Raw genomic sequence first — 21,711 nt, 5'->3', positions numbered from 1 at the left:
CGGTTGCCATGGCCACCTTGTGAGAGACATTCAATTTTCTCTCTTCCATCATCATTATCTATGAGGCCATCTGTTGTGGAAAATGAATTCAGCCTCATTTGCATGACTGATAAGCAATTTTTTTTTTTATCTATTTAACAGAAGGTCATATGCCGGGGATTTGGAGCTCGTGAAAAAAAAAATGTGGAGGAAAAAAAAGCATATCGAGAGCATGAGTGGGAGTGTGTGCATCAGGGGACGCATGTGGAAGTGAAACAGATCCCTCAGGCCTGCGAGCCGATCGCACTGCATTTGTCAGTCCTGCCCGGGCGACATTTTTTCCCTAAGCTACCGCACACTAAGCAGTGAGAGAGCTTTCCTCGCAGTCTTCTTGAAGCCCCCTGATTTTTTTACTTATTGTTGGTGGGTGTATTTCATTTTATGCTTTATTCCCTGGACTATGGGTTATGATGTCAATATTCACTGGAGACAAAAAGCAACCTTTTCTGCATCTCGGTGGTAGGCATATTCCTCTCTTCCTTTCAGACCGGTGGTGGAAAGGGGTTTTCTTTTCTTTGGGTGTCTGTTGAGCCAGCACAGTTACCAGCAGTGAGTTTGTCTTGAACTTGTGAGCGGCTGTGGTCATGTTGTGAGGTATGTGGTCTTCGTTAGGTGAATTCTGTGGACTCGGTGGACAGCGGATGTGTTTCCGTGGTCCGGAGCCTCGTGCTGCAGTGCCCATTGTTTGCTCCTTTTTAAAGTTATTTTTACAGCATGGCTGGGAGCTGCAATGTTCCAGGTCTAGAGAGTGCGTAATCCACAGAAGTCTCTCTTTACGGCAAAATGGGTATTGAGATGCATGCCTTAACTGTGGTGTTGTTTATTTAAAAAAAAAAAAACAAACAAACTTGCTGCATGACGATCCTTGGAGGATTTGCGGGCACTGAAGCCAGAACTTCACAGAGACTTTACTGGGTTACTTTACATTGCAAATAAAGCATAGCATTTTTACAGAGGCTGTTAAAACATGAGATGTCCTTGCTGTGGTGTTACATTTGCCTAGATGGTAAGAAAGTTGGCTTATATTGTTTAAACTCAGAAACTCGAAGATTTTTAACTATAGCCTGAATGTTTGAAGTTCATAATGATGAAACATTATTTCAATTATAACAGAAATATGTCTTCTAAAGCAACTTAAATTAATAAACTGGACGTTCAAACTGCACACTTTAATTTCAAGATAGGTCACAATAAAGAAATAAATATATATGCAAATATTCACATGATAGTTATTTATTCAAAATATAGAGCACTGATTTTGAAGTTAGTACGAAACTAACCATGACAATTTTTTATGTTACTAACACTATATAATGTATAGAATTTTTAAGTTATTTATTTACTTAGGATAAAAATATTTTTATAGGAGCTTTTTGGCTTAAGTGCATTTTACTGCACAAAATTAACTTCATAGAGAAAAGCACCCTACCACCACCCTTATAGGCATAAGGGAGTCTTTCTAATTGTTCAAGTTCATAAAAGTTATGTTGCTTTCTAACTGATACAGATAAAAATGTGATCACCTTTAAAAAAAATGGTTTGCACAGTATTCCTTTTTGAAAAACAGTTCCATTGCATTCCTGTAAGTTTTCACCTCTCAAGAACTTTGAATACAAAGTGTTGATTGTATATTACATGCACTACCAAGTGACACATTCCTGAAAAATGGAAGTTTATTTTTTCTAATTGATGTGGAGGAAAGTGTATTATTCTATGATCTTGAGTACAATAAGTTCATTGGTTAAAGTTCTCCTTAAAGTTGAACTGTGGTTACATATTTTCTGTATTAGAGACAATAGACCGTGGCTGATGTGTTTGTAAGATAGTTTTTTACTTGATGGCACTTCTTTTAAAACTCTTGCTACAGTAGCACGGACTACTCATAAGCACTAGCGGCTGTTATATAATCCCTCCTTTTTAAATCAGCCATTTTTTAAATATATTTTAGCTTGAGTATTAGAGAAATGATTTCATTTTAAATATTAATTTCACACTTAGAAAGTTCAAAACAACAAAAGCCTGATAGTTTGTGAGGATTATTTAAAGTGACATCACTTTTCTCAGGGGACGGTAGTTAAGGCACAGTAGCGTGATACCTGCATCTATATTATAAGATGAAGGGTTATGCTGTTGCCTTTTGATCAGTACATGTAGCCTTCAGATTTGTAAAGCAGAATTGTCAACTTCTGAGAAACCTAGGAGGTAGCATAGTTGATTTTTCCCTCCCCCCCCCAAAAAAAAAGTTAATTACCAATCTTGGTTGGATTCTTCCTTGCCTCCCTGACATTTGACTGCTGCTAATTCACTGATTAATCTCATTAATGTGATTATAGTGGGATTTGGAGCTGGCTGCCATTGTTCTGTAGACAGTGCTATTCAGCCTGAGCACTTTGCCACCTCATTCAGTTTTGCTGTGATTTTTCAAAGCCTGGTTGAGTGAGCTATTGTGAGCAAGGCTCCTCTCCCTTTCCCTTTCAGCACCGGGAGCTGTCCGCTGCTGATAGCAATTACATTCAGCGGTGACTGACTTCCTACTAGTTTACTGGCAATGTGAAAATGGCTTACTTTCATCACCTTAATGATTGTGCTCCTTGAGGAAGAAGCAGGAGCAGCCTTTACGGTCACAATTGGGTGTTCTGAAGATGGTGGCAGAAAGGATATGCAATCTCAGTATTTTATTTTGCACATAAAAATTTTACCCTACTTTCCAAATCACCAAACATGATTTCATTAGAATTACGTGCATATGTACAACTGTGAGTGGAAAAACTATAAACACTAGGTAGACATGTTTTTTCAAGTGGAAAATATTTTTGTAATAGAAATTTATGTAATAATTGATAAAATTTTGTTTTCGGAACCATGAACTAGGATTATCAAGATGAACCTGTAAGGCAATAAATAAGTGCACGTAAAACATAAATTTCAACGTCTCTTGAGCTAAACTTGCATCCTCCAGTAAAACTTAGGCTGATTTCATACATGTGAAGCTGACATCAAAGTTGAAGGCCCAATAATTTGTGACCGTGGATGTGTGATGTACCAAAATCCCTGAAGGAATGAAAGCACCTAATTTCCTTTTGGGTTATAAAAACAGCACAAGCATGATTTTAGGAAAATGTGAGCATTTTTAGAAAAGGAGCCTCTTCAGTGTATGGTTTTCATTGTTCCTGATGTGTTTTCACGTAGCTTATTTATTTTTTACTGTCTTGAAAATATTTACGTTTCATGGCTTACTACTGAATGCAGCTGATGTTTTATGTCTGTTTTCTATGCCAATTTTCAATACATTAGGGAGAAGAAATAACTTATTTTTGCAACTTCAAGGTTTTTTAAAGTTTCTCTATTCGTTAAAACTATACTTGAAATTTAGAGTCACTAATATGACTATTTGTTGATTTGCTTTTAGAAACACCTCACATGTGTGATTTAAAAATCCAAACCAGTCCTCTGTGAAAAAATTATTCTGTTGCCTAAATAATGTTTTCAGAGTCATATGGGTAGATTTCCAACTCTACCTGTAAGATAATCTAATTTGAGGGAGAGGTATTGTTTAAGAAACACAGTATATCACCTAAAATACTTTGTTTACTTATTTCATATTTTAATGGCTATCTTTTTAACTTCAAACAACTTAACATTTTAATTACCCTTAAATATTTTATATCAAGAAACCCACTTAGTGTACTAAGAGGGATTAGCAAGGCGCTTTTCGGTAAAGACCGCCCTGCCCTGACATTGAAGTGTGGCCCATCTGGCTGTCCCCTTGAGTTCAGGGCTACAATTCCAATCAATAACCAGGTTTTCAACTGCATCTACTACCTAGCCATAAAGTCTGCCTTGACACAAAGTCCCACCAGAAGTCTGTCCAGGAAGCAAATGAATGCAGATTCAGAAAGAAAGATCTTTATTTTTGGTAAATTCTTATAATCAAATTACTTCATATCATAATTTTATTGCAATAGTATTATTTGTTTTCTTACTTTCAAATTTTTAAAAGGGCCCTTTTCACAAATGTCTTCTTTTTGTTTTCTTTGAAAATATGTGTAGCATTCCTTAGAAAGGAGTAACAGAGGCTAAACTTGAACAAGACTTGCAAATGATTAACATATTTTTCAGCACGCCAGCTAAGTTTCATCAAACCACATTCTTTACCACAACCCTACACCTGGCACTGATCTATGTTTATTCCAAATTAAACTAAAGAGAAAAGATATTACAAACTTTAAGTTGTGTGTGTGCATAAAATTATTTTTTTAAATTCTATTTTGCACTGGTGGGGGTAAATTGTATCCAAATATCATGTGTGGCTGATATTTAAAGAAAGGATATTTTTTTTTAATTGGCACATACCACAAATTAGAAATCTTGTCTACAGTGATCATAACTTGTACAAGAAATAATATTAAACTCTCTACTTTTGTAGTAATCTATTGTATGATTTTTCTGATATCAGATTATTTTAAGGTAGCAGCTATACATTTTCCATGAGTAGGCTGTATTTCAATGCAACATGGTTTCATTTTGGAGTATGCTTTGTGTCCTGTCCTCTCTCTCTCTCTCTCTCTCTCTCTCTCTCTCTCCCTCCCTCCCTCTCTCTCCCTGCCTCTCCCTCTCCCTCCCTCTCCCCCTCCCTCTCCCCCTCCCTCTCCCCCTCCCTCTTCCTCTCTCTGTAACTCTGTTCCTGTTTGTCTGTTTTTGCCTCCCTCTCTTCTCTCTGTGTCTCTTTCACACCTGCATTGTTCAAGCATACACAATGATTTTTCTATGCCTGTTTTCACAATGAAACTGTTTTAAGCTTTGACATAATAATGAGTCCTCAGGGTATCTGTAGAAGTAATCAGAGATGGCAGAGAAAATGTAAGCCAGGTGTTATAAAAGTAGGAAGAACGCACAAATGCCTATTTATTATGTGAAGAAATACTGATAAGCATTGCTGTGTCGGGCTGTTCTCCTGGAAAAATTTTTCCTAAAATGTATCTCTTTAAAAAAAAATCCTTACTCCCCACGTGGTGATTATTGGAAAAGTTGGGAGGGGGAGGAAAATATTTTAGTCTCAGTGAAAGGGGTGTTGTGCTGTGAGAAGGCAGAATGGTACAGGATATTCTCCTAAAGCATCTCTAGCTCTCGCACTGCAGTGATTTCCAGCAGGGCTGGGTGGGAAGGGAACTGTAGCCTGTGTAGGAACCAGTGTGTCTGGTCTCAACACGTCAGGCAAGAGGCTCGGGATTTAGGGGAATCACCTCTGAAAGCTAGAATAAGGTGTTCTTGGGAACTTCAGACTTCTGCACTGCCCACCCCCCACCCCCACCCCGACGGAAGCCACAGTCAGCATTGTGTTCTGTGGAAAGCCTGCAGTGGTTTATCACTGGTGGTGGTTCTGCCCCAGACTCTCCGTCTACACAGTGAGCTGACAGTGACAGCGCTGGAGGGTAGGGGCGGATGGAGCGGGGATGTATAGGGAGACGCGATCAACACGTGCCATGGGCTCTCCACAGCAGAAATAGCCCTGCATGTGTAGAGAAATAGACTGCGGAACGGGATCTCTCTCGATGGCCACCAACTCTTCTGCGAAAAGGTATCGCTTTCTCTCTATTTCAAGGCTGCATATGATTTATCTGCTCGTTGCAACTTCCAGCTCTTTAGAATTATTTCATCTGATCTCCCCAGCAAACGGTTGTTTCCCTCCCTACCTGTCAGTCCTTATTTGATGACAGATCACAGCACTTCTTAAAATCGCCTGGTTTGGTGTGCAAATGAGCCAAGAATGGGCTCCTTCTCCAAGAGAGCTAGACCTCCGGTATCACATCATCGTGGGCAGGCCCCCAGATACCTGTGTGCTGCTGGGTTGTCATTAAACAGAAGTCTGTGTCTGCAAGGCTAACGTCCAGGGGGAGGAGTGGGAGGTGCTAAGTAGCCTTTGTGATTTAATGTGGACTTTCGTAGTGGTGAGTGTTATAACAGAGGTCTGCAGACAGCGCGGTGGTATAGTTACTGCTGGACTGAAGCTTTATTGCTTGACCCAAGAAGCCATCTATAAAATCAGCACTTTTTTTTTTACCGGAAAAATGCTAATGAAAGTCATATATCTATGTTCCTTTCCGTATTTTGAAATCGTATCTGGTCTTGCCTTTGCGGATCAAACTTTCTCTGGTATTTTTTTTCCCTTCGAGCAATAGCGAGAGATGGATGATGTTTGAACTTTCTTGGAGAGATAGTTTTATGTCTTTTGTTTTAAAAGAAAGTGATCACAGGAGCTGGTAGTGAGGCAGAACCCAGTGTGGTTGGCAACCCCAGGGACGGTGAAGACTCAGTTCAGTTAACTCTTGTGTGGCTGCTCTTCCCCTTCTGCAGTCCAGCACAGGCTTCGGAACCTCTTTTTGTTTTGTTTGGATGCTAGGCACTCGCACCATGTGAAGCACTGCAGGTCTGGCTGACTCTGCGAGACTCCTTCGGCCACAGCGTGAATCCACCGTAACATCAATGACGGGAGGTGGGGGGTGTTTTTAGATCCACTGCCTCCCGGGTGACTGTTCCCGGCCTGCCTCTGGTATTCATAGTTCCCATCTATTACAGTGAATACGGCTCTGCACATGATACCCATTCTGCTCCGGAGATTTAGGGGCCTGTGGGTACAATGTAAGAAACATACAGCACGCATCCCCAATCTTGTCTGACTGTGTTGCAAGCTTCATAAACAGGAAGGTTAGAAATGACTGGTTGAAGCCACAGCTATCCCTTGAAAAATACCTAGCACAGCGCTGAAGTCCCCTCCCCGGGCTAGGATTTGGGGAAATGGATATGTTTGGTAGTTCTTAGAGGATGCAGCCCGACACAGGGTAAGTCAGCGGCGTGCTGGTGGTGCTGTGCGGCCATGGCCTCCCCGGGAGCCCCGCTCGGCACGCGCGACAGCCCGGCCGGCGTTTAGTGGTGTCAACTTATTAATTTCCATCTTCGACTTCAGGCCTGTTAGTTTCCTGTCTGAAAGCATTATTACTTTTGTCCATGTGGCAAAATAATTAGCATACAGATGAGCAGTAGCCCGGCGTCTGAGCGCCGGCAGAGGGAAGATGTGCAGTGGAAAGTTGATTGGATGAACGCGGAACAAATGGTAGGCGTTGAGGAGCCCCGCAAGAGTTCTGGGGCCGTGGAGCGGGGTGCGGGCTTTTCTGGGTGAGTCCCCGACATGGAAGGCAGGGTGGCTGCCGTGGGGACGGCTGCCTGCCAGACGCCGGCCTAGCCGAAGCGGCCGGGGGCTGCAGCCACAGATCATGCGTCTGGACCACTCTGTTTTGCGATGCTCCAGGTTTCTCTTTGATGGTCCCTGCAGGTAAATATGTCCTGTCCTCCTTGTTGTTTCCAGAGCGGTGGCTCTGCTTCCCAAAGTGGAGCAAAGTTCAACTCCTCCTGGTCAGTAACAAAAGAACAGTCATTTGCTGCTGGTTTGGGGTGGATGCTCCATCCATCTTCCCGTGCCTGGGTCTGGAGTGAAAATTCCCCGTTTAGAGATTCCTGTGCTCAGAAATGTACAGCAGCCATTATTCAAGGTGTTTAATTAATATTTGCCGGAACAGTGTCTCCAGGCCAGTAAAATCCGCGAACGTTGTTTCAGGTGAAGCCCAGACATAATTAGTTTTGACTGGTGTATATTTTTCCTGGCTGGGAAGGGGATTTTAGCCAATTTAACCAGCAACTTACTGGAGATTGTGGAAACCGAACTCAAGTTTCTATTGATCTGTACAATCCATAGATAGGAGATAGAAAAACCAGCACAGCCTCTGATACTTTCTGTTCTTTCTGGGGGAAAGAAAAATTGGAAGCTGGTTTTACAAACCAGTCTCCTGAGTTGGGAAATAACGGTAACCCTGCCGGAACCCCAGTTTTCCATTGTCACCAGTGACACACATTTCTTATATAATTCTCTGGCTTTAAGACTGCAGTATGGGTGTTTCAGTGTCTGGTTAAATATACTTCCTTCTCCGGGAATTCACTGATAAATAGTTCTCTCTTGTTTTCATAATTTCTACTCTCCTTAAAAGGTAAGGTTTTCATTTTCACTGACCTAATTATTTCGCGTGTTTCTAAGGTGGAACTTAAGTAGGAATTATTACCCTCAAACCGTCTATTGACAGTTTCTTAAATATATCACATCACTTCATGATTCTAGTTTGCTTTTATTTTTAGGCTTTCTTTTCCTTTCCTTTCTTTCTTTCTTTCTTTCTTTCTTTTTTTTTTTTTGAAAGAGTTGCTTCACTTTATTTAGCTGTTTGCTTCAGACAATGACAGCAACCATTTGACAGAAAATGCAACTTTTTGGAGGGTGATTTCTTGTGTTTTAAAAAAAAACTCTGCCTTTCCGAAAAAAGAGAAAACTCTCCAGCAAACCTCAACCTCAACCTCAAACACAAGGTATCGGAAAACATATTAACCCTTTGTGGGAAGCTCCTGCCTGACGTTTGGCTTTGACCGTTTTCTCCTCGTGCTGCAAGTTTCTGAATACTCACACTGAGCTGATTATCCATTTATTTTTTGCATAATAGACGAATCCTCTATTTTTGCATCTATGAATACATATTATAATTTTTTTCAATTTTATTTCTCAATTTGCTGGTAAACAAGAATGAGAAAACAGTTGACTTTTTTTATTTAACTCAGCAGTATTGAACAGCAAATTGTTCTCAGATTCCTGAATCTTACCTAGAGGAAGGAAATATTTGTTCTTTTTCCATGCTAGATTTTATCTAAGCATTGAGCCAAGCTTTCTGTGATCAAAATGACTCCTTGTAGTTTGATGACAGGTTATAACTTTCTTGGGGCAAAACATGAGCATTAGTTTTTGCTCTCAATGTGTCCATTTACTAACAGAAGGGGACACTGGTGTGTCACCTACCAGTGTCTTCCTTTGTGCCCGGCTGGGTCTCAGAGTTGTAGCCCAGCTTGTTTTAAGGGCCAAAATTATGTCATATGAGTTTCCACTTGACAGACTCACTTTATGCCACTATCTGTCACATTAGCTCTCAGGCACCGTGGGGTTGGGAAGGGCTTGCCTTCAAAGACAATGAAAGAATAAAAGGTCCCACAGCTAGAAATGTGGTGATGTGCACCTGCCTGGAAATGTGATTTCTAAGGGAATCTTTCTTGCTTCCCTCCTTCTTTCCTTTCTTGTTTCCTTCCTTCCTTCCTTCCTTCCTTCCTTCCTTCCTTCCTTCCTTTCTTCCTTCCTTCCTTCCTTTTTTCCTTCCTTCCTTCCTTCCTTCCTTCCTTCCTTCCTTTCTTCCTTCCTTCCTTCCTTTTTTCCTTCCTTCCTTCCTTCCTTCCTTCCTTCCTTCCTTCCTTCCTCCCTCTTAATTTTTTTTTTGGTTTACCTCTACGGTTGGAGATCAACTTTGGAAAGAAAAGCAGCTTTCCATAGCAAATTTTTAAAGCAACGAGTGAGATGCCAAAACATTAGTGAAAGATCAGGCCCTCTCTGCCTCGCTGGGGTGGGGTGGTTGGTGCACGGGCAGCGGTGTGCCCTGAGGGGTCCGCTCTGCCTCAGGTGACAAGGGCCAGTCTCTGCCAGGGATCCCATTGATTGTGCATGAACATGGTGTAAATATTTTTCTTTCAAGAACTTGTTTTTGGCCTTATTTCTTTAACATTGTATACTACGATGTATTTTTGCACTCCCAGGAGTACTCAATTAATCTCTTCAAGGGTTTTGTGAGTGAGCATGTGTATGTGTTTCTAAACCGCCGATATGACAGTGCTCTGTGCAAGCTGAAAGCCCTTGAGCCATTGGGTTGATACGTGCGCCGTGTCAACCTGCTTTGGATATATTTGTGCACCCGTCAATAGAGCTGCAAGGAACTTTATGGCTCAATATTACACACCGACTGCTTTTGGCTAAAGTCTGACAGCTCCAGTCTCAAATTGCTTTAGAGAGAATGTCCTTAAGCTTACTGGACATTCGCTTGAGATATTTCCAGGTTTGGAATGTCAGCTCTACATCTCTAAATCAAACAACTCGTGAATTAATAATTTATGAGGCGGGGGCTCTTTTTAGTACATTGACAAAGATGTTCGTTCTAGGATTTCTAGTTTCAAACCCTGTTTTGGGTGGTATCTTCGTGCCATATCTCAACATAGACTCGTGGTGTATTTGGATGGCCCTCAACAGAATGGCCTTCTGAAGTCAGTATCACCTCCCGATCTCAGGGCCTACTGTACCACTCAGCCCTGAAAGGGATAGATAGTTCTTAGAGCCTGACTTCAAATCTGGCCCCATCCCCTGCCACCCGGGCACATGTATGCCACTAGCCTGTGCCATCTGAACAGAAGCTGAGAGCACAGAGCATTGTCGCCATGAAACAATGCTAGCCAGACTGGTTGTGGAAACAATCGAGTCTGCAGGGCACCCCATCGAGAGCCATCAAATCAAGTCTGCTCTGGAGCTGTCTGCTAGATTGTGAACATTCAGAAATCAATGCTGCATCTGCTACTGGACCCTCTGGTTCACTGAAACTCCCACCTGCCTAATGCATCTGGGCAAGAGCTTTTCAGAAACCAGTTTCCTTCAGGATAAATTTAATACGTCTTGAGGGCCAGGCAGAAGCAAATTGATTCTATCTTTGCACCAGGAAAACTCATAAACATCTGTAAGAACACAGATTTTCCACAACCCCCGGATTAGGGGCTGCGATTTTGTGAAACAGCCCAAGCCTACTCCCTTCATACCTCATGCCAGCATGGCATTTTTTAATTAGGAAGTTGATTAAAAAGGGCACGGTAGACCACGGATGTATGGTCCTTTGGCATCCATCCAGCTGTTTGTTGTCTGGGTCGTGGAAGGTACTAATCACCAGTTGCAGGGAAGAGGGGGAAATCGTCACAAGCCTGAAGGGTGGGAAGTTGCAATTGCCCTGATGTATGTGCTGATGGCAGTTGGTCATAGCTTTACCCACGTCAGCCTCTTCTGCAGATAGACTTGCTGGCTTCCTTTATGACACAGTGATCATTTGCACTTTGGACACATGCTGTAACTGGGTGTATTGCACTGAGAAATTCTGTGGTTCCGGTCGCTCAGGAGTCAGTATGACAGGTCCTCATTTTTGCATTTTCCAAATACGAGTGTATGTTTGACCTCACATCCTGTAGTTTGGAGTGAATGGTGATAGTCGCCAGTGAGGGTTGTGCTGTTTATCTTCCAGGGTAACTGGGTTTTTTCTTTTATTCTTGTTTCTTCTTCCTAAGGGAAATTCCTGTCTTCACTGGCTTTGTTTAGGGCTTGAAGTATATTACCAGAAGAATAAAATTTTATGCCTAATCGTAGTGTTCCTATGGCCAGTATGGTGTGAATGAGTTCCATGATATCAATTTACCCCTACCCATCTCACATGTTGTGTTGTATGGGCAGTTTCCCAGGCCCAAGTTCACCAAAGGAACAGAAAGAGACATCCCCAGGGAGCTCAGACAAGCCGCTGGCACCGAGGCCACCATGTCTGGGGCGGACATTAACTCAGGTCAAGATCAGGGGACACGACTTCCACCATGGGAATTTTAGCTGCTGGGGTCGTGATTCTTTCTTTTGTTCTTTCTCATGGACCCTACTTGCACATTTATCAATTATGTTCAGACTCTGCATTTTAGAAGAGTTTAGTTAACAGCCTAGCTAGAGTCAGTGACGAAGATGGGCAGCCTGGGGGCTCGCTCACCATCTTTTCCTACAAGAAAAAAACATCAAAGTCAGTGTTGGGAATTGCAGGCATTGGTTCCTGAAACTCAGCTGCCCCTTCCTTCTTACCACTTGACTGAACACCTCATACAACGTGCACACACTGAGCACCTAGTATGTCAAAAGAGCAAAAGAGGTGGAGATGACAGTTAAACTTCTGACCCACAGTGTTTCAGGGTGTGTGCATGTGTGCGTGTGTGTGTGCGTGTGTGTGTGCGTATGCGCACACACACACACACATTTTAGTAAGTGTATATTCATGTATAATCTGTAAAATAAATATATAAATAGCTAATATTTTATATATTACATTTGCACAACATATATGTTATGTTACATATACATAATATGTTATAGATTATATTTATAGATTATATACAAATATATACTTACTTTAAGTGTATATATACATATTTTTTTAAATATATATATTTATGATAAAGGGCAGTCACAATTTCTTCCAGATCTACTTTCCCTTGAATATGTTTTGAAATAGAGTAAACCACTTTTCCGACTTAATGGTACAAGTGGAGTAAACGCTGAGGTCCCTTCCTTAGATGATTAACACTTCAGGGGTCTGGGTGGTCATTCTGAGACTTAGCTCTCAATTACATAGCATTATATAATCACATTTCTTTACTTAATTAAATCTATGATTTGAGTTTATCACCTTCTTACACAAATCTAGAGCTCGAGATTTGGACTTTGTGTGGGTTCTGCGTCCTTGGTCCTCACTCATCAGAATTTCTAGGTTGACATCAGTCATCCTGTTATGGTGTGCAGTTAGGATGCAAACAAGTCTCTGCTTACCTGGGAATGCACGAAACAGTGAGCAAAATGCTGTTTTGAGGAAGGAGTGCTGGCAAATGTCAGCTGTCTGATTTGCAGTTTCTGAGCATCTCAAAGCTGTTGATCCCAGAGATCAACAACAGAACGTTTGAGTAGAGCGTGGTTAAGCCCCGGATTAGCGGCCGGGACCCAACCTCCCAAACAAACAGGAAGCTCCCCTGGTCCTACTTTCTCACCTCTGGCTTCCTCTGTGACATCAGCAGCCGGCACCACGCCAGCAGCGAGCCGCCCGGCTTGGTCATCCGCGGGCTCCCCACTGGCTGAAGAGGCATCAGAAAGAGGACAGGACAGTTCAAATTGGAAACTGGTCATGCATTTCCGACCATTCAGATGACTCCCTGCCACATTTCCACTGAGTCAGACCTGACTGAACATACCTATCTGTTCAGAATTAAGAATCCGTGATTAAACCCTACCAAAGAAAAGTAAGACTAGAAGTAGTGTTTTTATGGTCTCTCGGAGTCTGGGAATTTGAGTAGCTCAGTTGCTGCAAAGCTGCATGTCTTTGCTTAAAAACAGGAGTCAGGGGTTGCACGAAGCAGGACGTGCTGGTGGATGCTGGACACTTGTGTGTAACAGGAGGGGAATCTTAATAGTTGGCTCGGGTAAATTGCAGACTAATTTATGACTTGTTCCTTGGTTAACATGGCACATTTTGTACAGAATTAACCCTTGGAATTTTCCACTGAGTTTGTGTTCTAAGTCTATCAGTTATCTTTTGTTGTTCTTTTCATAATACCAGGAATAAGGGTGGAGGTAGTTTCACTGCCCAAATGTTTTGGGTTTTGGTTTTTGTTTTTGTTTTTTTTTTTTTTTTTTTAGTTAATATGCTGTTACTGGGGTTGTGTTAGCTCAAAAACAACCCTTTTCCCTAAGAGACCCACACCCGAAGTGCAAGCCAAGAAATGTTGTGTCTGTTCTCCAGGGAGGAGCTAACACACCTGTTTACAAATGGGCTGTGCCACCTGTTCATCTACTTTTGAAGTTAATGATCAAAACAGTACCCGATCAAGGGGTCACTGTGACAGGGAAGGCCATCACATTTGTGAGATGACAGGGGACCTCTCATTCCTCATCCATAACATTGCATATATTTTAAATTTTGCAAAAGTTAGAAAATATACTCAGCCTGTGACAAATACTCCACATCTTGGGTATGATTGAATCATTTGTTTTAGCATACGTGTATTCCTGAGATGTGATGTTAGACAGTCAACGTTAGAAAAATGGGTCTCTCTCTCTCTCTCTCTCTCTTAAAAACATTCAGTGTGATATCTCCACTCCCTTCCTCCTTCCTTCAACATGGCCCCACGTCTGTGCCCTTCTTCCCACTTAGATTCTCTCTGACTGGGGACTGTGCTCAATGGGGCCATTGACTGTAACTTTGGTGCAACACCATCACTGCTGGCTCGTGTCCCTGGATTTTCAGTTAGCAAAGGACAGGATCAGGAAGGCCAGTAATGAATTCCTTGACTGCTTTTGGAGGCTCTTCCAGAGATAGACATGCCCTGCTGGTTTGATCGTAGCAGTTATGTTGCACACCTTGTACAAGCTTCTGAGGAATTCCTCAATCTATTGAAAATGGCCAATGACACTAGGAAACTTCTCTTTCCAATTAGCTTCTTGGAGGGGATTTTCACCAAATATTATCCACTGTAGTCATCTTTTCTTTTCTTTTCTTTTTTGTCCTTTTTGTTTTCTCAGCGAGCTTTGTTTGTCCATAGCCAACCTAGATAGTAACAGACAGCCCATGTGTGTCTTGGTGGGGTGGGAGGACCTCATCTCAGTTCACCTTCCTGATGATTTGGGGATGACTTTGAATAGGTCATTCCAGTGTTCTGGGTCCCAGAATCCTGGCTTCACATGAGGGGAGTGAACTCTGTCATTTCTCAGCTCCTTCCCCTTCTAACATTCTGTAATGGTGTTTGCCATTCTCATGCACAGCCTGCTCCGGGAAGGTGTCGCTGCAGGGTGATGGGGCTCCGCGCTGGTGGCAGTGCCCCTGACAGAGGGCAGCACCTCCCAGTCCTTGTCTGGGGTGCTGTTGCGGAGAAGAGCAGGAAGCAAGCCTAACACCAGCACCCTGGAAAATTTAGAGGAGGCATTATTTTTGATTGATGGGTCTAATCAAGGACTGCCAAGGTCAGCTGAATTTTCCCAGAACTCATCCAATCAAACTTCTTGATCATCTTGAAAAACCACTGGATCTTGTGTGAAACTCAAATGTGTAGCTGAAAACTAACTCTAAGTTGTTGTATCTCTTGATTTTATCCATTTTGTGACTATGGTCTTATTTTACTTTGGCAAGAATTCTCTTCTGGCCATTATAGCGGGTGAGTTGTCCTGAGAAGATTCACAGAAATGTACGTGCTGTCGTGGCTCTGTCATTCCTGCTTTGTTTCTCTTGACTCCATCGGATTGTGGTGGATCTTCTTCACCTGTCGTGATGGAGGAAGGGCAGTGTCTGCAGGCTTGATGCTTAAGGACATGGACCCGTTGGCTTTATGTCTCGCCTTTCCTTTCTGTTTACGTAGTAGTAACAGCCAGGGAAAGGCAGCCTAATCAGAACACATTTATAGCAGCTAAAATGTGTTACACAACCCATGTCCTACTTCTGGTACCCTGAAGCACCCAGAACGACACACAAGATCTTGTGGGTCCAGACGAACACTGGGTTTTTACCACCGTGCCCCATGGCATGTGGTCTTCCCCAGCTCAAAAGAGTCCTCACAAAATCCTGGTGGAGTATACAAGAACATTAAACCTTCATGGGAAGGGAAATAAGAGAAACCAAGCCCATGGGCGAGGTTAGACAGCTCACCCTGTGCACACCTCAAACAGATTCCTCACCAGCTCACAGAAGCCGTTCCAGCCTCTCCAGATGTCTCGTACCAAAGAGCTTCCCTGGGGAAAATTCAACAGAAGATGTGTCCCACTTAAGAAAACAATCCACTCTTTCAAGAGCTCAAAATGTGGAACTTCTAAGTCTTGGGCAGTGTTTCTCACACCAGAAGCAGTGGAGAAACGCCATGAAGGAAAGTCAGTGTGGGCATGCAGGGAAAGGGCAGTGGACACAGGCACAGAGAGATAGGAAGTGAAAGGAAGAGGAGATTTAAAAAAGGGGGGGGGAATGCACAGGTGGTGGAGACATGCCAAGAAGCACAGCTCAGCTCTTTGCAGCTCAGTCTTAAAGTGGGACATCGTACAGCTAAACCAACCAGCAAAGTCATACTTGCACAAGACCAAAAGTTCAGGAGTGGTTCTTTAAAAGTTTTTTTATTTATTTGTTTTGAATATTTGTTTTGAGCATGAGTGGGGGAAGGTCAGAGAGAGGGAGAGAGAATTCTAAGCAGGCTTCACACTCATCACAGAGCTTGACGCAGGGCTTGACCCCATGACCCTGGGATCCCAAGACCCTGATCAAGAGTCGGACGCTTAACTGACTGGGCTACCGAAGCACCCTAAAAAGTTCAGTGGGTTAAGTGACAAGCACCATTCCCGTCTTCATACAAATCCAAACTGTTTATATATTATATTGAAATACTAATGAAAATAGACTGCCAGGTTTTGGTTATAATAACCAGGTTATAATAACCTAACACTTAGCTACCAAATGTGCCACACTGACTGCTTTACTTATGAACTATATCATGTAAAACCCACAAGAATCTATAGTATTGTAGGTATTCTTATTATCTCCATAATCATAAGAAGCAAAATAGCATATTCATGAAAGAATTCAGATTATTAAAGATATATACCGTTTAAGAAAACAAATCACCAAGTGCAAAGCTTTTTATTACACAAGAGTGGAATTGATGGCCCCCTGTATGTACAAGTTAGCACTTGTTCTGGTTGATGGTTAATGGCTTTAAGTAGACCCAGCACTTCTTTACTGAATGTCTATAGGGTCAAGCACTGAACTAGGGGTGCAGCATAGTCCTTGCCCTTATGAGCTGAAAATCTGGGGGCGCCTGGGTGGTTTACTAGGTTAAACAGCCGACTCTTGATCTCAGCTCAGGTCATGATCTCATGGCTCATGGGATAGAGCTTGAAGTTGGGCTCTGCACTGAGCCTGCTTGGCATTCTCTCTCTCTCTCTCTCTCTCTCTCTGCCCCTCCCCCATGCTCTTACTTGCTCTTTCTTTCTCTCTCTCAAAATAAATAAATAAACTTAAAAAAATCTTAAATAAAATTAAAAAAATTAAAAACTAAAAATCTAGTTGAGGACACAAAATACAAATACAGACAAAGTTAAATAGCAACAAACACACAAAAATGTTCATGGACAATCAAGGGACCAGGAGAAACATTGCATGTTGCTTGGTGATCACCCACCTCGGTGGTGCAGAGGACCTGTGAGGAGAGTACAGAAAGATGTATGGGTCCTGTGGGCCACGTGGCCATTGGAACCTCATAAACAGGTCACATTTGGACCAATTTTTGAAAATAGAAGTAATTTGGCTATGTGAGGAACAAGGAGAAGGCTTCCTGTATTTACATAAACATAGTGAAAGTAGTAAAGACAGGTGATGCTCTGAATTGTTGTTACCCAGTGACATCTGACTGTGGTGGCTCATTTTGTTATGTTATCCATGGTCTGCACGTGATTTCCAGTGGCATCTGGGGACTTATACCTACAGACAAGCGGGTAGCAGTTCCATTTCAAAAATTATTCATAGTTTGCTTTTTATTTTATTTTTTTAAAGTTTATTTATTTATTTTGAGAGAGAGAGAGAGAGACAGAGAGAGAACTTGAGCAGGGGAGGGCCAGAGAGAGAATCCCAAGCAAGCTCCACACCATCAGTGCAGAGCCCGACATGGGGCTCAGTCTCACAAATGGTGAGATCATGACCTGAGCCAAAACCAAGAGTCGGATGCTTAACTGACTGAGCCACCCAGGTGCCCCCATAGTTTGCTTTTTAAAAACTTTTCATAAATACATGTCATTTTATTTTATGATCTAAATGTGTGACAATCTAGAGATTTATTGTTTTTCCTGAATGATTAACAAAAAGATTAATGACATTTAATCTTGTGGCATTTACAAATAATTCCATGAGACTAATCATAAAACAGTTTTAAAAAACATTCAAGGAAATAATGGGACTAGGTATTTATTTTTTGCTCTAGAAATGTCCATGTGTGAGTATGAATTTCTCTCTCTTTTCTTTTTCTCAGAGAAAAAGCTGTGTTGTAGAGGTAAATATACGACAAACTCTGTAACAGAGTGAAGGTTGAACCAGAAGTGTTTTTTATATTGTGAGTGAAGATAAGCCATTCGATTTAGGCTCTGATATGGCTTTCAAATTAATAATAACTTACTCCTTCTATATTAAGACCGAATGTAAACATGACTCACAGAATGTATAATATCTCCAAAAGTAACAATGCAAATGATGTCTCCCACTTCCTTTGTTTCAGGATAGAGCCACAGCAAGGTTGCCGTTTGGCACTTTAAAGTAGATTTGGAGCTTTTCTACCAGTAAACGTGTCACTCCCATCCTGAAAGCTTCGCTAAGGTCCGCCATGCCCTCCAGTTGGGTCTTTCCCGTAATAGCTCTCTGAGCCTTTGTCCTCCTCACAGGTCCCCAACTTTCCCAAGAAATAGTTATTTCAAGCTAATTTACAAACTGAAATCGTGTTTCATTAAAGCCTCTCTGGGAGTGTCACACTTACTGTCCACCTTCAGATCTAGTGTCTCATGAGCTTTGGGCCCCAACGGGGGGCTCAGCCCACAGTGACCACTGTGGCCACCTCCCCAAGACACAGCAGCTAGGATTGGAAAGAGTGTGTGTGAAGAGCCTGACAGCCAGGGGTTACACCTGATATCCAGGTTCGTTTTTTATCAACCAAGATTTCCAGAAGGAAAGTGCTGAATTTTATTAGTTTTGTGTTTCACAAAAGGACAAGACCACAGTAAAAATGTGCCACTTTCTCCCTGCTTTCTTCTCTGACATGTTGGAGATTTGTGCATGTGGGGCCCGAAGCCCTAATTCACATTTGCCCTGAAAGGAATATAAACATGTAAGTAACTGTTCAAGCTCCCAGTGTATCCCTGGTCCATTCCTTCCACGTCTCCTTGATGCCCAGGCCAGTCCCCACTGTTTCCTCTGCTGCATTTCCCCTTGTCAAGCAATGGGTCCTCGACCATTAGCCAGGCTGCCAAGGAGCTAAGAAAAGCCCTTCTGTCTGTCTCTATTCTTCCCTCCTTCCCCTCAGCCTGCTCCTGACCAGGAACCCCCTCCCCCCCACACATCCCTGTCCTCGGCGTCCCCCGTGTCCTCACGGGGCCTCCCACAGAGTTTGGATGACACGCCCTTCATTCAACGACTGTCCCCTTCTGTCATTGGGTACCCGGTACAGGCTTCGTTTCTGTCTCTGTGGGCTCTAGAAATAGCAACAATGGATTCTGGGATGAAACGATCAGAAGAAGCTACTGGTGATGAAGACCCTTAGAAAACCTCAGAAGGGCTATATTCCGGGGGGAAGGTGATGGGGGATACACTGCAGTTCTAGTTGTCAGTTGTCAAGAAGAGGAAACAAACCTGTCAGACACCAAAGGGAGAAGCCATAGGAAGTGGAAAGGCTGGTCCCACAAGGAAGTGGGAACAGAGTGGGAAAGGGAGGGGCCCAGAAGCCTGAACTGCTCCTGGGTGACTCTGCAGGCTTGGAATCCCAGCTCTTGTCCTGTGCTCGTGTTTCCCCTTGATCCATCTTTCCTGAAAACTCCTTTTCTGACCCCCCACTCTGCCCGGTGAGTAAGGTAGCACCCCCACCCATGGTCTAGAATTGCAGTCCGCACGGCCATCCATAAATCTGAGCTTGTTTGCACCCGAGTGGCACCGTCACATACACAATTAGATCCTGCACTACCTGTAACTGAGCATTATGATTCATATGCACTACAGGCTAAGACATGAGCTCACCCGAGGACCTAACTAATGCAAGGAAATGCACTTGGAATCCCAAATTCTTTGTGCACACGCCATTAATAAATTGAAGCTGCTGCACTGAGTTAGTGGCGCTCAGAAAGTTTTTGCTGGGCCAATTTGTTTAAGTAATCCCAAAACAAAGATCCAAGCTTTTTCTGGTAGAATATGTCTGCTCCTGGACCCTTCACAACATGGCACCTTGATGTCAATCTTAACACCTGAAGTAAATAGGCACACCGCATGTGTTTAATTGGGCTGGTCTGTCACAGGTAGGGGCAGAGGGCTTATTGTGCTTCCCCAGTTTGCCCAGCCACCCCCCACCCCAATCCAGGTGCCAGGCCAGCAGGAGGATTGAGAGCACTGGGGGTGGAGGTGCTGGCTTCCCCTGAGTGAGCATAACTCTGGAACGTCCAGTCACCCTGACTGCAACCTGACTGAGGCCCCCATGTGGTGTGCCACAGCTGCCTTTCCCTCATTGTCTAGATGATGATGTCTCCCTCATCCTCTAGATGATATTGTCTCCTCATTCTTTAGATGATGTTGTCTCCTCATTCTCTAGATGATGATGTCTCTCTCATCCTCTAGATGATGATGTTGTCTCCTCATTCCCTAGATTATGTCATCTCCCTCATTCTCTAGATGATGATGTTGTCTCCTCATTCTCTAGATGATGATGTTATCTCCTCATTCTCTAGATGATGTTGTCTCCTCATTCTCTAGCTGATGTCATCTCCCTCATTCTCTAGATGATGATGTCTCTCTCATTCTCTAGATGATGATGTTGTCTCCTCATTCTCTAGATGATGTTGTCTCCTCATTCTCTACATGATGTTGTTTCCCTCATTCTCTAGATGATGTTGTCTCCTCATTCTCTAGATGATGATGTTGTCTCCCTCATTCTCTAGATGATGTTGTCTCCCTCATTCTCTAGATGATGTTGTCTCCCTCATTCTCTAGATGATGTCATTTCCTTCACTCTCTAGATGATGTCGTCTCCTCATTCTCTAGATGATGTTGTCTCTTCATTCTCTAGATGATGTACTCTCCTCATTCTCTAGATGAAGTTGTTTCCCTCATTCTCTAGATGATGTTGTCTGGTACTTCATTTACCTCCAGGAAGGCCTTTCTAGGGCTCTCACTTCTACTCATTCACAATCAATTTTATTGTGCATCTCCATCTGGGGAGCCCTTTCTGTTACACAAGGTGAACTGAGAATGTTTATCAGAAGAGGCAGAATGGTAATCTGACCCAGGCTACTCGGCCACATCCTTGTCCAGATACATCAGCTCTGAAGGCACAGGTCAGACACAAACGTGTGTGTGATGTGGTCTGGAGGAAACTGCAGTGTGGTCCACGTCTTCCTCCTCATGCTCCATCAGCTACAATTTACCTTCAGCCTCTTTTCTGATTCCTGTGGGATCTTGGTGATCAGGATCTTATGTTCCTCATTTGTCACATGCGGTCTTGATATCAGCTCTCACTGGCCCTGTGAAGATCAGGGGTCTGAGGGACCAAAACTGACAGTTAAGGGTGGAGAGGCATGAGCGGGGCTGTGTGCAGCTGGGATGACACATCAGCATTTGGCGGTTTAACCCAATGAGTATAGTGTGTTCACAGATCAGATGCAGTAGGGAGTTTCTTCTTTTTTCTATGGTTTTACCAATTACTTTTGTTGTTGTTATTGTTGGCTGTGGGCAGAGGGATTTCCTGGGAACCCCCTTCCTGCTGAAATTCTTACACTTCTTTCGTCCATTCCTTTAACCAAATCTTTACCATATTAGATGTTGTGGGTTAAAAGAAAGTGAGTCAGAACTACCCTCTTTCCTCGGAAATTTTATACACCAATAGGGAAGAAAAGAAAAATTTATAAATGTCTATAATATGATTTGGAACCTGGTAAAAAAGATGAGGGACTATAAATTAAGTGTTACAATGTTCTCAAAGGAGGGAGAGGCTGTGTCAGGCAAGGCTGGGGCGGAGGTGGGGGGAATTACATGAAAAACATAGTATTTGAGACAATCCCTGAAGAAAAAGTAGGATTCTAGTGGATAATTATAGAATAGGGGGGAAATTCAGGCAGAGAAAATCAGGTGAGAAAGCTCGTGGGGAAGAATGCACATGGGTTTTCTGGGGGCGTGTGGAGACCCCCCCCCATTTGGAAGAGAGGACAGGGTC

At 42.8% G+C, this 21,711-nt stretch overlaps 1 protein-coding gene across 14 annotated transcripts in view; it reads left to right on the top strand.

The window, feature by feature from the left end:
* The first annotated feature begins 203 nt into the window (after positions 1-203).
* MYT1L (myelin transcription factor 1 like) overlaps positions 204-21,711 on the top strand; it is a 427,914-nt gene continuing 406,406 nt past the window's right edge. For 2 of the 14 annotated variants that reach the window (XM_086699913.1, XM_086699905.1), the window contains exon 1: positions 227-402. The gene's annotated coding sequence lies outside the window, so the exon portion shown is untranslated. Of the gene's footprint in view, positions 499-611; positions 634-5,211; positions 5,618-6,669; positions 6,879-7,010; positions 7,151-7,217; positions 7,370-21,711 lie in introns of those variants that run through there. The other 12 variants (XM_086699914.1, XM_086699906.1, XM_086699915.1 and 9 more) reach the window with 10 other exon arrangements.

The sequence above is a fragment of the Puma concolor genome, chromosome A3, assembly GCF_028749965.1.
Source record: "Puma concolor isolate L17-30 chromosome A3, mPumCon1.1.hap2, whole genome shotgun sequence".
In the NCBI taxonomy this organism is placed as follows: Eukaryota; Metazoa; Chordata; class Mammalia; order Carnivora; family Felidae; genus Puma; species Puma concolor.
The sequence above is the reverse complement of the archived record's forward strand: the minus strand, read 5'-3'. Positions and strand labels throughout refer to the sequence as shown.